Genomic DNA, 15,972 nt, shown 5'->3' with positions numbered 1-15,972 from the left:
AACTGCTGGCCTTCCTGGAGTGTACCAATGAGTAAAAGTCATCATGTGGAAGTAATGTAACATTATGCCTCAACTCAAAGTTAGCAAAAACAGACAATCAGGTCAATATCTTCATTTTGTGTGCTTGTGGGATCTTGCTGTGTCCAAACTGGCTGCTGCGTTACCAACTTCACACAGTGGGTGTAATACGACCATGAGCGGCAGGGGAGGGAAGAGTGGGAGAGAGGAGAGGATAGGAGGGAAGAGGTTTGTGGACCAATGGTGGGAGGGAGTGGAGGCACTGCTCCACTCCACTGGGGCGGCACATCGCAAATGAAACACCCTTCATAATTTGCCACCAGTTGCCTGGGATTCCGACTGATGGTATCCTGCCTCTCCTCACAGGTTCCAGTGGGAGCAGTAGGAATTGGGCACGGATCATCCCACAGTTGGAGCACCCTGTCCTTTGGCCCTCCACGTCCATGCCAACCAAGGTGCCCACTGAGCTAGTCCCATTTGTTTGACCCATCTCCCTCTGAACCTTTCCTATCCATGTACCTGTCCAAATGTCTTTTAAACGTTGTGATTGAACTCACCTCTCGCACTTCCTCTGGCATCTCGTTCCACACACCTACCGCTCTCTTGTGTAAAAACCTTTCAGTTACAGGCACATCCTGAGCCCCAAAGCGGAAGCCTTCACCATGACTCAGTGCAGGGGAGATACATGGGGAAGCAATTTACTTAATGGCTGCAGTGAAAACACCCTGTAATTACCATTCCAGCCTTGTAAGCTGTTTGAATCCAATAAATATCCACTTCCTACATTTTATTCCATTTGTCCCTTGCCAAAAAAACTCAGTTTACAGCAGCTGATTTGCATATTCTGTAAATGATTTGAAGTGTCCTAATTAAATGGCAATGACTAATTACCAAGATTCACTAACATTGTATTTCAATTACGATACGAGTGCCTCTGACATCTCCCATGTGATTACAGCGAGGTAGCTGCCTGGACCATTTCAGAGGCAGTTAACAGTCTGCCTTGCTCAGGGTTTGGAGTCACCACAGAGGCCAGAACCAGGTTAGGATGGGATGGAAGATTCCTTCCCAAAAAGATATTAGTAAAACAGGTTGGATTTGTACAACAGAGACACAAAATGCTGGAGCATCTCAGAATCAGGTTTATTATCACTGACATATGTTGTGAAATGTGTTGTTTTGCAGCAGCTGTACAGTGCAAGACATAAAAATTACCATAAGTCACAAAATAAATAGATAGGTAGATAAATAAATAGTGCGAAAGAGGAATAATAAGGTGGTGTTCATGGTTCATGGGCTGTTCAGTAATCTGATGGCGAGGGAACGAAGCTGTTCCTAAATGTAGACCGTGGGTCTTCAGGCTCCTGTACCCCCTCATGGCAACAAACAAGATTAAATCATCTTGGTTGTTGGGTTTATACAACAATCTGACAATCTCAGTGTCACCATTACTGAGATAGATGTTTCATTTCAGATTTATCTCACTAACTGGACATAAATTCCCAAGCTACTCTGGTGGGATTTGAACTCTGATCATTGTTAAGACCTTCTGGATTGCTTGGAGCAGTGAGTTAACCACGGCATTGCCAAAAGATTGCTTCATTATGTAGATAAAATTGTGGGACAGAGCTCCAGTTTTCCACAGGTTGAGCATCCCATCCTCCTAAGAAAACTGAGGGGATCGCGGGGGATACAGGGTTAGTGCAGGAAAATGGTTCTGATGTCCCATAGCCTGCTATTAGCAACACAAACACAGAGCATAATCTGCACCAAACTTCTGCTGGCAGCTCATTCCATGTACAGACCACCCACTGAGTGAAAAAGTTGCCCCTCGGGTTCATACTAAACCTCTCCCTTAAACCTATGCCCCCTAGTTCTTGATTCCCCAACCTTGGGAAAAAGACAGTGTGCATTCACCCTATCTACGCCCCTCATGATTTTATACACCTCTATAAGATCATCCCTCACTCTCCTACGCTCCAGTGAATAAAGTCCCAACCTGCTCAACCTCTCTCCATAGCTCAGCCCCTCGAGTCCCAGCAACATCCTCATAAACCTCCTCTGCACTCTTTCCAGCTTCGTGGCACCTTTCCTACAGCAGGGTGACCAAAACTGAACACAATGTTCAAAATGTGACCTCACCAACTTCTTGTACAACTGCAACATAAAATTTGGGATTCTCACGCCAGTGATATCACTGGACCAGCCACATATTCCTTAACAAGCTGTAGGGAGGGGCAGGAGGGAAGTGCAGGGAGGGGGGTGCGGTTTGAAGGATAGTCGCACACAGACCCTCACCTCCCTGGCCAGCACCTTTCCCTACACCCTGCACACTCTTTGCCTGTGCCTACACACCACCCTCCCTCCTGAACCCTCTACACCTGATCCTCCCCACGTCCATCCCGAACCTCCCCGCCTACACACACACCCTCTCACCATCACCTCTCCCCTCCTCACCGTTGCCTGTACAATGCCCACCATTGCCTCCTACCCTCCCCGTGTCCGCCTGTACCCTCCCACGACTGCCTGTCTCCTCATCGCTCAGACACTCACAAGCAACTCACATGTCACATTCACACCCAGTCCGGTCATAGAGTCATACAGCACGGAAACAGGCCTTTCGGCCCACATGTTAATGCCAATCAAGCGAGGGATATGTTTTTTACTCAGAGAGTGGTGGATGCCTGGAATGCGTTGCCTGATAGGGTGGTGGAGGCAAACTCATTGGGGGCTTTTAAGAGGGGCTTGGATGGGCACATGAATGAGAGGAAAATGGAGGAATATGGGCATTCTGTAGATAGGAGGGGATTAGCTATGTCAGCACAACATTGTGGGCGAAGGGCCTGTTCTGTGCTGTACTGTTCTATGCTCTATGTTCATTTTCCATGTTCTAAGTCAAGTTTATTGCCATATGCATAGGTGCACGTATGCACAGTGACAATGAAAAACAGCAGCACAGGCACATTGCATTAGATAAGTAGCTTTCACAAGAAAAACATAAATTAAGCATAAATTATACAAAATTATATAAAAAAGAAGACAATTGGAATAAAAGATACAAAGTCCATTGTAGTGCAAAGTGGTCAACGTGGTCATAGTGTTGCTATACTGAGGTAGTGATTAGGGTTGTTGCGGGTTGGTTCAAGAACCAAATGGTTGAAGGGAAGTAGCTGTTCTTGGACCTGGTGGTGTGGGACTTCAGTGGGGCATCAAATTCCCATCTCCCAGCACTTGATCCATAGCCTTCTGTGCCTGGGCGATTCAAGTGCTCATCTAGATACTTCTTCAATGCTGTCAGTGACTCTGCTTCCACCACTCTCTCAGGCAGTGTGTTCCAGGTACCCACCACTCTCTGGGTGAAAAAGGTCCCCCTCAGATCCCCTCTAAATCTCTTTCCCCCCCCCCTTACCCTAAATCTATGTCCTCTAATTTTACTCTCCTCTGATATTGGTAAATTGGTAAAAATTGGTAAGTTGGTCTATTATTGTCACATGTACCGAGGTACAGCGAAAAACTTTGTTTTGCATGCCATCCATACAGATCATTTCATCACATCAGTACATCGAGGGAAAGCAATAGAATGCAGTATGAAGTGTTACAGTTACAGAGAAAGTGCACTGCAGGCAGGCAAATAAGACAATAAGATGTGGAGAAAGATTTCCTGCAGTCTACCTGATCTATAACCCCTCATAATTTTATATCCCGCCATCGTGTTTCCATGTATCATTCTGTGTGAGAAAGGGAGCAGAAATCTAGTCTTACTTACGTGGTTGTGAGTCTGCCCTCGGTCCCACAGTCTAACTCTGCTCACAAAGGTAAAATAACGCGGTTGATCCTGCAAAAGACAAATCAAACAGGTCTCACATTCCAGCTCACCGAAACAAACTGCACGCTTATGAAGCCTCATTGGAATGCTCTGCTCCCGGCAACTTTACTTCAGTCCTATAGCTGCCCAAGTGCAACATTCACAGAGCAGCACAGTCACTTTACAAGAGAGAGTCTGGTGTGAAAGCAGAGCGAAGATGGGTTGGAGAGTCTTTACCTCACAGTGCCGGAGACCCAGGTTCAATCCTGACCTCCAGTGCTGTCTGTGTGGAGTTTGCACATTCTCCCTGTGACTGTGTGGGTTTCCTCTGAGTTCTCCCACATCCTTACAGTGTGTGGGTGGGTCGGCTAATTGATCAGTTTAAATTGCCTCTGGTGTATAGGAATGTGGTAGAATGTTGGGGGTGAGTTAATGGCAATGTGGGGAGAATAAAATGAGATTAGGGTAGATCAGTCAACAAATAACCAGCTGGAGGAACTTAGTGGGTCGAGCGGTCCTGATGCAGGGTTTCAACCAGAAATGTCGACAGATCCTTTTCCCCCACTGATGCTGCTCAACCCATTGAGTTCCTCCAGCAGATTGCGTGGTTGTTCCAGCATCTGTAGTCTCTGTGTCTCCAGTGTAAATGGGTGGTTGATGGTCGGCACAGACTCTGTGAGCCAAAAGGTCTGTAGACACCTGAAATCAACTCCCCTTTGCCTCTGTTGTTGACAAGGGAGGAATCCCAGCCTGGAAGATCTCTCCTCGTGACTATAAATCCCCAACCAAGCCAATGTCCTCATGAAGCTCTCCGCACCTTCACTTCCTTCCTACCGTGGGGTGACTAGAACCGTAGCTGTGGCCACACTATTGCTACAGACAATTCCAGTGTGACCTCTTATGTCCATTCTGACAGCTTTGAAATTGTCTCTGTTGATAAGCTAGTTCCTCTGCATTTCGTAGAGGCATAGAGAAATACAGAGGGGGAAAGCTTAAAGGAGATTTACGAGGCAAATATTTTACACAGAGAGTGGTGGGTGCCTGGAACGGGCTGCCAGGGGAGGTGGTGGAGGCAGGTACAACAGCAACGTTTAAGAGGCATTTAGAGAGACAGGCAGAGAATGGAGGGATATGGGACTAGTTTAAATCAGCATGATCAGCACAGACGTTGTGGGCCTTCTATGGAAACAGGCCCTTCAGCCCACTGAGTCTGTGTGGACCATCAACCACCCAGTGTAAATCCTGTATTAATTCCACTTTTTTTATTAATTTCACTTCAATCCACTATCACTATGTCTGCCCTTGGAACCAACTAAACAAACCTGCCCGTTCCCACTAAAGATCTATACTACAGGCAGAACATCTTTAATAACCTACGATAAATTAGCACCAAAGCCATTGGTTAAAGTTATTGCACACAATAGTCACTCTTCAAGTATTCCCTGAATGTAAATTTCCAAAGAGCAACCTTTCCTGCCACTTGTTCGAGGTACAGATCCCCTCATTGTTGATCATTGATCTTTGGCCTGTGTTTTCTCGTAACATGAGGCCACATTCTGAGAAAAGGCTGAGGAGTATGTGGTGTAAAAAAGAATGAGCTTACATTTCTGTGGCACCTTGCAGGATACCGCAGAACTTCACAAAGTTCTTTACAACCAAAGAGCCTCCCTCCCTCCAGCTCCCCACCACCTTCCCTTTATCCCATGGTCCACTGTCCTCTCCTGTCAGATTCCATCTTCTTCAGCCCTTTACCTCTTCCACGTATCACCTCCCAGCCTCATCCCCCCTCCTCCACCCACCTACCTTCCCCCTCTCACCTAGACTCACCCATCTCCTGCCTGCGTGTGCTCCTCCCCCTCCCACCCTTTTATTCTGGCTTCTGCCTCTTCCTTCCAGTCCTGATGAAGGGTCTCGGCCCGAAACGTCGACGGTTTATTTCCCTCTACTGATGCTGTCTGACCTGCTGACTTCCCCCAGCACTTTTTCTGTGTCGCTCTAGATTTCCAGCATCTGGAGTCTTTCTTGTGCCTTGCAACCAAAGAAGAACTTTTTCAAGTGAAGTCACTGTGTTAATTTAGGAAATGTTGCAATCAGTTTATACACAGCAAGCTCCCACAACTTGCAACGTGATAAATCTGTTTTAGTGACGTTGATTGAGAGAGAAATGTTGGGGAGAACTGTTGGACCCTTCAAAATAGTTTTATGCCCACCTGAGCCATGGTTCTAATGTCTCATCGTCTGAGATATAACTCTGGAAGGAGACAAGCCCCACTGCATCTGCTGAATTCAATGCCATACCTTTGCAAACTCTACCTGAATCGGTCTCCAATGGATAGGAACTACAGAGCACTGTCTGTGTTCTCAATCCACTGGTAACATTAATAGACACCTCCTCCTTTACCACATCAATAACCTTACCACTTATTCCCACTAGAGATCGACATGGGTATAAGATTAACACACAAACTGAACCAAACCAATTCCAAACACACCAACAAATTAGAATTCTTTTGATACCTGACTTGATCCAACCAGATAATGAGGCAACCAAATTGGATAGATTGGGCAGGCACGGTAGTGTGGTGGTTAGCTTAATACTATTACGGAACCAGCGACCCGGGTTCAATTCCGGCCTCTTTCTGTAAGGAGTTTGTAAATTCTCCCCGTGTCTGCGTGGGTTTCCTCCGGGTGCTCCGGTTTCCTCCCACATTCCAAAGACGTACGGGTTAGGAAATTGTGGGCATGCTATGTTGGCGCCGGAAGTGTGGCGACACTTGCAGGCTGCCCCCAGAACACTCTACGCAAAAGATGCATTTCACTGTGTGTTTCGCTGTACATGTGACTAATAAAGATCTTATCTTATCTTACTAGATCAATATCTGGAACGGGTAGGTCCTCTCATGAAAAATGTTGGACAGACTCGGCTTATATCTGTGAGAGTTTAGAAGGGTGAGAGAGGAGAGTGAGAAGACTCATTGAAGATACAAGATCCTGAAGGTGTTGGATAGGGTGGGTGTGGAGAGGATATTTCCTCTTGGGAGAATCCAGAAGTAGGAGTTAATGCTTAAATAGTTACCCATTTAAAACCAAGATGAGGCGAAGCTTTTCTTTCAAAGTATCTGCCTCAAAGGGAGGTGGAAGCAATATTTTGAAGGGTGTGATACATAGATATTAGGAGGTGAGAGGTTACTGGGGGTAGACAGGATGTGGGGCTGTGTGTACAATCTGATCAGCCATGATATTAAAAGTTGGAACAGACTGGAATAACCAAACTCCTGCTCCTAATTCACCAGACACCACAATAGTTCTCATCCTGCGAATTCTCCTTGCACCAATATTTATCCCTCAACCAAAATCATTAAAAGCAAATAACAGATTCATAGATAAGATAAGATAAGATTTTTATTAGTCACATGTACATCGAAACATCAAAATATACATCGATACATCGAAGATGTCATTTGATTCTAATTGGAATTGGCTTATTATTGTCACAGAGGCACAGTGAAAAACTTGTCTTGCATACCATTTGTACAATCAATTCATTACACAGTGCATTGAGGTACTACAAAGTTTCTACAAATCATCTACGTGATTTGACCAGGACAGGCAGTTGGTGATGTTCACACCCAGGAACTTGAAGCTCCCAACCCTCTCGACCTCAGCACCATTGATGTAGACAGGTGCATGTGCACCGCCCCCTTTCCTGAAGTCAATGACCAGCTCTTTTGTTTTGCTGACATTGAGGGAAAGGTTGTTGTCATGACACCATTCCACTAAACTCTCTATCTCCTTCCTGTACTCCGACTCATCGCTGTTGGAGATATGGCCTACAACGGTGGTATCATCTGCAAACTTGTACATGGAGTTAGGGCAGAATCTGGCCACACAGTCATGAGTGTATAGGGAGTAGAGTAGAGGGCTGAGGATGCAGCCTTGTGGGGCACCAGTGTTGAGAATAATCGTGGCGGAGGTATTGCTGCCTATCCTCACTGATTGCGGTCTGTTTGTTAGAAAGTCAAGGATCCAGTTACAGAGGGAGGTGTTGAGTCTTAGGTCTCGGAGTTTGGTGACAAGCTTGCTTGGAATTATTGTATTGAAGGCACCACTGTCTTATGAGGATAGGTTGAGTGAGCTAGGGCTTTTCTCTTTGGAGAGAAGGAGGATGAGAGGTGACTTGATATACAAGATGATAAGAGGCATTGATCAAGTGGACAGTCAAAGACTTTTTCCCAGGGTGACAATGGCTAACACGAGGGGACATAATTTTAAGGTGATTGGAGGATGGTATAAGGGGGAATGTCAGATGTAAGTTTTTTACACAGAGAGTGGTGGGTGCGTGGGACGCACTGCTGGCAGAGGTTGTGGGGGCAGATACATTAGGGACATTTAAGAGACTCTTAGATAGCCACATGAATGATGGAGAAATGGAGGGCTATGTGGGAGGGAAGGGTTAGATAGATATTAGAGCAGGATAAAATGTCGGCACAACATTGTGGGCCAAAGGGCCTGTACTGTGCTATGTTCTACCATCTACCATGAGAGTGAGAACAAGCTACATAAATACTGATTTGTCCTTCAAGGGCCAAAGGTAAGTCTTAATCAGACTTTGCTGAGAGCCCTGTGATTGGCCATCATTTCAATGACCGGGGGTCACAGTTGTTCATCCAAATGATTGTTCCTTAATTCATCCAAATATGGCATTATAAATTAATCATAATTATTTAGCGTGTGTGAACGATGGCCCATTAATGGAAGCTGATAGACGAGAGTGAATTAAACATCAAATTGTGGGTACTTGGGAAAACAATTACCTCGCTGGAGCTAATCAGCTGCTGGAGGCAAAACCAAGTGCATTTGGAACAGACATCACACAGGGAGAAGATATACAGTGACAGATAGATAAGAAACAGCTATGCTGGGGGAAAATAACAAGTGTAATGCTAATGGAAAGCAGCTAATCAAACAGGAGGAATCTCCAGTGAAGCACAGAGCCTCTTCTTCATAAACAAAGGCTCAGAGAAGGTTGCTGGGGGTAGATAGCGTGCATGGCTCTAGTTAGGGTGATGGCAGATGGCTTGTAATGGGAAGGGGTTAATGATTTTGAGCCCTCTACAAAAGCATGCACAAGTAGTCTGCTACAATACATGAAGGCACCAAAAAGCTCAAGGGGAGATTGTCTAGCAGCTCACTGCAGAGTGCTCGACAATCAGAGATGTAACAGGATGCTTAGAGTCAGACTCGGACACTCTCGCTTTCTGGCTGACTATGTTTGTGAGATTAGGTGCACAGTGATTAAATCCACCAGCAAAACTAAACAACGGGAACTAAATGTAATCTAAATCTCGGGTCATTAGTAACGTTTAACCATTTGGATACCACCACTTCCCTGACTATAAAGGTACAAGGGCCAGAATAATTCCAGCAAACACAACGGTTTTATTAGGGTCTGCACCTTACAAACTACTGAGGGGAGACCTGACAGAAGTTTATATAATTATTTGAGGCCTAGGTAGGGTAGACAGTCAGAATCCTTTTCCCAGGGTAGGAACGTCAAGTACTAGAGGACATATATTTAAGGTGAGAGGGGGAAAGTTCAAAGGAGATGTGTGGGGCATCTTTTTTACACAGAGAGCACTGGGTGCCTGGAACGGGCTGCCAGGGGTGGTGGTGGAGGCAGATACGATAGAGGTGTTTAAGAAGATTTTAGACAGACACATGAATATGCAGGGCATGGAGGAATATGGATCATGTGCAGGCAGAAGGGATTTAGTTTAATTCAGCGTCATGTTCAGCACAGACATGGTGGGCCGAAGGGCCTGTTCCTGTGCTGTATTGTTCTGTTCTGCACACTTTGTTCTAAAGACTTACAAGAAAAGAAGATTTTTACAAAGGACCACTGACAATCTCAGGGTCTGGAGTTGTAGAGTCAGAGTCATAGTGATAAAGGGATGCAGTACAGAAACAGGCCCTTATTTTCCCCAGGGTAGGGGAGTCTAAGAGGTTTAAGGTGAGAGGGGAAAGATTTAGAGGGGACCTGAGGGGCAACTTGTTCATACAGAGGGTGGTGGAGATATGGAACGAGCTGCAAGAGGAAATGGTAGAGATGGGTACAATGACAACATTTAAAAGACATTCAGATAGGTCCATGGATAGAAAGGGTTTAGAGGGATATGGGCCAAATGCAGGCAAATGGGACTAGCTTGGATCGATGTGGACCAGTTGAGCCAAGGGACCTGTTTCTGTGCTATACTCTATGGCCTACCATGTCCACACCGATCATCAAACACCAGTTTACACCAATCCTACATTAACCCCATATTTTATTCTCCCCCCATTGCCATCAACTCTTCCCAGATTCTGTCCCTCACCCACACACTAGGGGCATTTTACAGTGGCCAATTAACCTACTAACTTGCACATTGTTGGGATGTGGGGGGGTAAACTGGAGCACCCAGAGGAAATCCACGGTCACAAGGAGAGCGTGCAAACTCCACCTAGACAGCACTCAAGGTCAGGATTGACCCTAGGTCTCTGGAACCGTGAGACCTGGGTTCAGTTATAGTTTTAAGTTCCTCAGTTGCTATTTTGCACAACATCCACAAACAGCCATGTGATAATGACCAGATAATCTCTTTCTGAACGAGAGACACGTATTAGCCTCGTCACCACAGAAACCTGTCTGCTCTTCTTCAAAATGTCCCTCCGAGCATGTGTGGAAGAATTTGACAATTCTCTGTCAGAGTGCAAGCTGTAGCACTTCTGACAATGTTGAACCCCCTCAGCGCTGCACTGGGAGTGTCTCGGGTCTCTGAAGCAGAACTTGAACCATGATTCTTACAGAAGGAAGTGTGCTCCCCATCAAATCAAGACGTTGTTGGAAAACTTCCATCTCTAAGTTTACTCCTCAGAAACATAAATCTAATTTAATGATTATGCCCATTGTGTGAAGTGAATCTGACCTTGCCGATCTCACAAAGATAATCAGATGGATTATGTGCCTGCTGTTCACTTACAGTTCAGTCACCTGTGGCGTTGCTGGGGAAGACCAATGTGTCTGTCTAGAGGTTCAATTGATGACACCAAATGGCCATCGTACAAAATAGATGGAACTCATTTATTCATGGAAGAACAGCCTGACTTTCAGAGAAATAGGAAGAAGAAAGAATAGATGGAAGAATCGGAAGAACAGAAAGAAGACCTCAAATTGTCCTCAAATTCTTCACCTCAGCGAAGGAACATTTGAAGTGTGCAACGGTTGTGATCCAGACCATACAGTAGAACAGAAAAACTCACAAGTAGCATCATGATTGTGACCCAATTATTTGTTTTTTAGTGACTTTCCTTGAGGGATAAATATTGGCCAGAACAGAAGAGAAAGCGGCCCTCTCTTCTCCTAGATAACACTGTCATTTTTCGTCCGATTGTGAGATCGGGTGGGGTCTAAATTTAGCATTCTGTCAGAAAGATGACACTGTTGACAGTGCAGCACTTCTGCAGTATTGTACTGGCAGTCTCAGCCTGTGTTTTGGGCTATAGGATCCAATGCTATTGCTTGATCCAACACTACCTTAGCACAGTTGTCCCTCTCAATATTACTGCCCAGTTCAGAACATGCTCTGCAAGAACTCGGCGCCAAGCCTGTTGCAGAGCCTCTAACTGGCTGGGAAAACAAAAGCCTATGCCCAGATTAAAAGCCTAAAGTAGAATCTCTTATTTAGTCTGAAGCATCTCTCATTAGAGCATTAAAATGCATAAGTGGTAATGCAAGATACTTGCATTCTTAGTGACAGAGGGCAAGTACATGGGAACTAATAAAATGAGGCAAGCTTCAGTGTACTTACAGCACTGATTATAAGCATGGGGCTGCAATTATTCAAAATTGCAAAGGTAATTAGTGCTTGCTTTCAAAAATAATTTGAAGTGCTGTTACAATGTGGAGCATCTCCCAATTCCATTTATTAAATTTCAAAGCAAAATTTCATTTCTATAGGCAAGCTCATATCTCTCACAATCAGAGGCAGAATACTTGTGCGGTCTGTGAATGTGGGATACCACAAGATTAATGACAATTCTTCTACCGAGATATACTGAAGTATTCGCAGTTGTCCATCAAACATTCCTGTTCTCCCCAAGCACACACACCTCATAGAGTCATAAAGACGTACAGCACAGAAACAGGCCATTCGGCCCACGACATCCATGCCAAACTTTTTGCCCATCTACACCAATTCCATTTGACTACATTGGAACCATTTCCTTCCATGCCTTGCCTATTTAATTGTCTGTCTAAATTCCTCTTAAACATAGCGATTGTATCTGATTCCACTGCCTCCTCTGGCAGCGCGTTCCAGATACCAACCACTCTCTGCATGTAAAGAACTTTCCCCTCAAACCCCCTTTAAAGCTCCTTAAACCCATGCCCTCCTGTTTTTGGTAGCCTTACCATGGGAAAAAGTTTTTCACTGTCTACCCTATCTATGCCTTTATAATTTTATACACTCCTCTCAGGTAGCCCGTCAGCCTCCTTTGCTCCAGGGGAAACAAGCCCAGCCTTTCAGACTCTTATCCATCTTTAAAACATCACAACTAAATCTGCCCTCACTCCTGCCCACAGACCCCATCCACTGGCTTGGAAAGAAAAGCTTTTCTTCATGTCACTTTTGGTTCTTTTGCCAATCACCTTCATTCCATATTCCCTGGTTCCTGATCTTTGCATCAAAGCTAACAGCTTCTCTCTATCTACTCAGACTATATCCTTTTATAAAAACTTTGAAACTTTATTTACACAGCATGGTAACAGGGCCTTCCGGTCCAATGAGCCCACGCCGCCCAATTACACCCATGTTAACTGACTAACCCATACGTCTTTGGAATGTTGGAGGAAACCGGAGCACCCAGAGGAAACCCACGTAGACACAGGGAGAACGTACAAACTCCTTACAGACAGCGGCGGGAATTGAACACCGATCGCTGGCACTGTAATAGTGTTATGCTGACCACTACCCTACCGTGCCTGCCTTACATATAACTTATGCTCTATATGTTGCCTGTACCTATGTGCCTGTGATGCTGCTGCCAGCAAGTTTTTCATTGTACCTGTACCTCACCGTACTTGTGCACATGATAATAAACTCAACTTGGCTTTAAATCCGAACACCTCTTAACCACCTCTGTTCCAAGGAGAGAACAACCCCAGCTTCACCAGCCCATCCACAGAACTAAAACCTCTTGTTCCTGGGATCATTCTGATAGTTCTCTTCTGCACTCTCTCAAAATCCTAAAATCTTTCCTAAAGTCTGTTGCCCAGAACGAGACACAATTGTCCAGCTGTTTTATAAATGTTTCTTATGACTTCCTCACTCATTTTTTTTATATAAGATTTCTTTATTAGTCACATGTACATCGAAACACACAGTGAAATGCATCTTTGCGTAGAGTGTTCTGGGGGCAGCCCGCAAGTGTCGCCACGCTTCCGGTGCCAACATAGCATGCCCACAACTTCCTAACCTGTACGTCTTTGGAATGTGACACGGCCGGAATTGAACCTGAGTTGCTGGCTCTGTAATAGCATTACGCTAACCGCTACACTACTATGCCCTGTTCTATGTTTCTGTACTCCACGTTTCTGTTCCACGATCTCGGAATCTTTTGACCCAATTGTCCAGTCTGTCTGACCACTGTCAACAATTGACACAGGTGTACCCCCAAACTTTCCTGCTCCCCTTTTAGCGCCCTCTACATAAAATACTGAGCATATCTCTCTGACACAATGGCAAAGTAAGAAATACTTTCTTTAAAGAGCTTCAGAGAGACTAAGATCCATATGGTGATGTTCGTTGTGTTCTGGAGACACTCATTGTCATCTCCCCATTCCCAACTTTAATCGGCTACAGCCCTCGGAAGGACCTTAAGTTCCAGAGGCAAGAAAGGTTCTCTACGATTGCTGGGTCTATGGTGTTTTCCTCAGTATGTGAGGTCCAATGATTAACTGCCCTTGTTGAAAACCTGTCAGAAGTGTCCTCCACCATAGAAGGCAAGAATCCCGGCAGTGGGGCAATGAATCAGGAATGCCACAAATAAGCCTTCAGAGTTGCTATAACTTTTCAGTCCCAACAAAGGCTCCTCCATTCCTTCTGGCCAATAACACCAGCAGTAAAACACAGGGCTTTTCAAAAACAAATGTAAGCAAGAAAATTCAATTGTCTTTAATTAAGTTCTTCCAGAGAGAGACTGGCCATTGTGGCCCAGTCGAGATTATCGGAGGTCAGATGCCTAACAATGGGTCTCTGACCTCAAAGCAAACTCTAAATGGTGGAGTAACCCTGCTGCCTGGGATGGTTTTCTACATTTGCCCTCACTCCTTTCAGCTTTAACTTGATAGCAATCAGCACCGTGGGCACATTTGGGTGGTGGAGGGGGGGGGGGGGGGGGGGGGGGGGGAAGGGAGATGAGGTTGAATAAATGTTATGTTACAGATCCTTGAACTGGCCCTGAAAGGAGCTTAAACCAAAAGAGAAAGCACAAAAAGAGAGGTTGTGCTCACTGAAGAACTTGTGTACAATGGGACGCAGCCTCATTCACAACCATAAATAACTGAACAACTACTTAGTATTCATTTCAAAGACTTACAGATGTGTTCTAGAGATCCTTGCTTCCCAGTGTCTCCCCTCCACACACACACACACACACACACACACACACACACACACACACACACACACACACACACACACACACACACACACCTAAAGTTAGTTACACAGACACACACACACACCACACGCCTACACAGAAGCGTGTACACACATAGCCTCACATATACACTCTCACACATACCCAGTTACACCCACATCCATACACACACATAGCCTCACACACACACACACACACATGCACATACATACCCACACCCACACCTTCACAGACACATTCACAGATACACACACGCACACAAACACACACGCACACACACACACAGGGTTCAGTCGCAGAGGGTACTTTGCACATACCTTGAATGTGCAGACCTGCGTTGAGCTGTACCTGGGCCGTTTAAAATGTTTGCCGTGTGTGCGAGGCTGGGGTAGTTTCACGTGTTGTCTCCCACAGACCCATGTCTCATTTTTCCCCGGACCCGGACTCAGAAGGTGCTGGGAGCTTCCCCAAACACGTCGGCGAACACTTCCTTTCTTGGTGTTGGACCTGTCTCCGGGTGCCCATTGGCGGGGAGGGATTGGTGGACATCCCAAGCTGCGTGGTCTCATCTCTGTTCTCAGGAGGATGAAGAGCAGACATTTGCAGAGATGCAGGGAAACCGAGAGAGGGAGAGGAGAGGAGCTCATGAGCTGACTCAGCCAAAGTCATTCAACTGGGTGATCGAGTCATCACCTGCAATCTCTCTTCTTAGATCAGTCTGTAAATGTTAAACTGCGGAGGAATGCAGATCATTGACAGAGGTCAAAGAGCAAGAATCAGACCATTGCAGAATGTAACACATTAATACACCTCAGTTCAGGAAATACCCAATGATATAAAATGTACAGTTGGAGGAATAGTAGAGATGGCAGGATAAATATAGGATACAGAAAAAAACTTGCATTTCTATGGCATTCTTCAAAATCTCAAGAAAGCTCTGAAGTGTTTTATACCCAATGAATTACTGTAGGAACCAGGGCTACTCATCTGGGGACAATTACTTTTATTTCAAAAATAAACCATTCAGAATTATATATATATATACGCAAAAGGAATAAACACAATGCAAAACCCTGTACGTTCTTAGTGTCATTTGGTCAATACATTCAGTAGTGTTAACACAATTTTTTTAACCACAGCACCATTGCCAATCGTGTGTCCCCCTGGGGTGATGCACTCTTTCATTGTTTGAGGGGCTTTCCCACCAGACTCAGCCCCTCCACGTGCGGTAGCAGACGGACCCCAGACTATGGTCCTTCCCCACAGAGCTTTTGCATTGGCTGCGCCGAGCTTCAGTGCGTCCCACAGCACGTACTCCTGCAGCCTGGAATGCGCCAGTCGGCAGCATTCCCCTACGGACATCTCGCTGTACTGGAAGACCAACAAGTTTCAGACACACCAAAGAGCCATCTTTCACCGTGTTGATGGCCTTCCAGGAGCACTTGATGTCTGTC

The 15,972-nt window shown here is 45.4% G+C and overlaps 1 protein-coding gene across 1 annotated transcript in view; it reads right to left on the bottom strand.

Moving 5' to 3' along the window:
• LOC127578582 (uncharacterized) overlaps positions 1-14,910 on the bottom strand; it is a 73,821-nt gene extending 58,911 nt beyond the window's left edge. Inside the window, exons 1-2 of the mRNA XM_052030731.1 lie at positions 14,836-14,910; positions 3,785-3,853 (exon numbers count right to left, since the gene is read on the bottom strand). The gene's annotated coding sequence lies outside the window, so the exon portion shown is untranslated. The remainder of the gene's footprint in view (positions 1-3,784; positions 3,854-14,835) is intronic.
• Positions 14,911-15,972: the final 1,062 nt, after the last annotated feature.

Source organism: Pristis pectinata, chromosome 15 (genome assembly GCF_009764475.1).
Source record: "Pristis pectinata isolate sPriPec2 chromosome 15, sPriPec2.1.pri, whole genome shotgun sequence".
NCBI classification, from domain to species: Eukaryota; Metazoa; Chordata; class Chondrichthyes; order Rhinopristiformes; family Pristidae; genus Pristis; species Pristis pectinata.
This window is presented reverse-complemented; position numbering and strand designations above follow the sequence as displayed.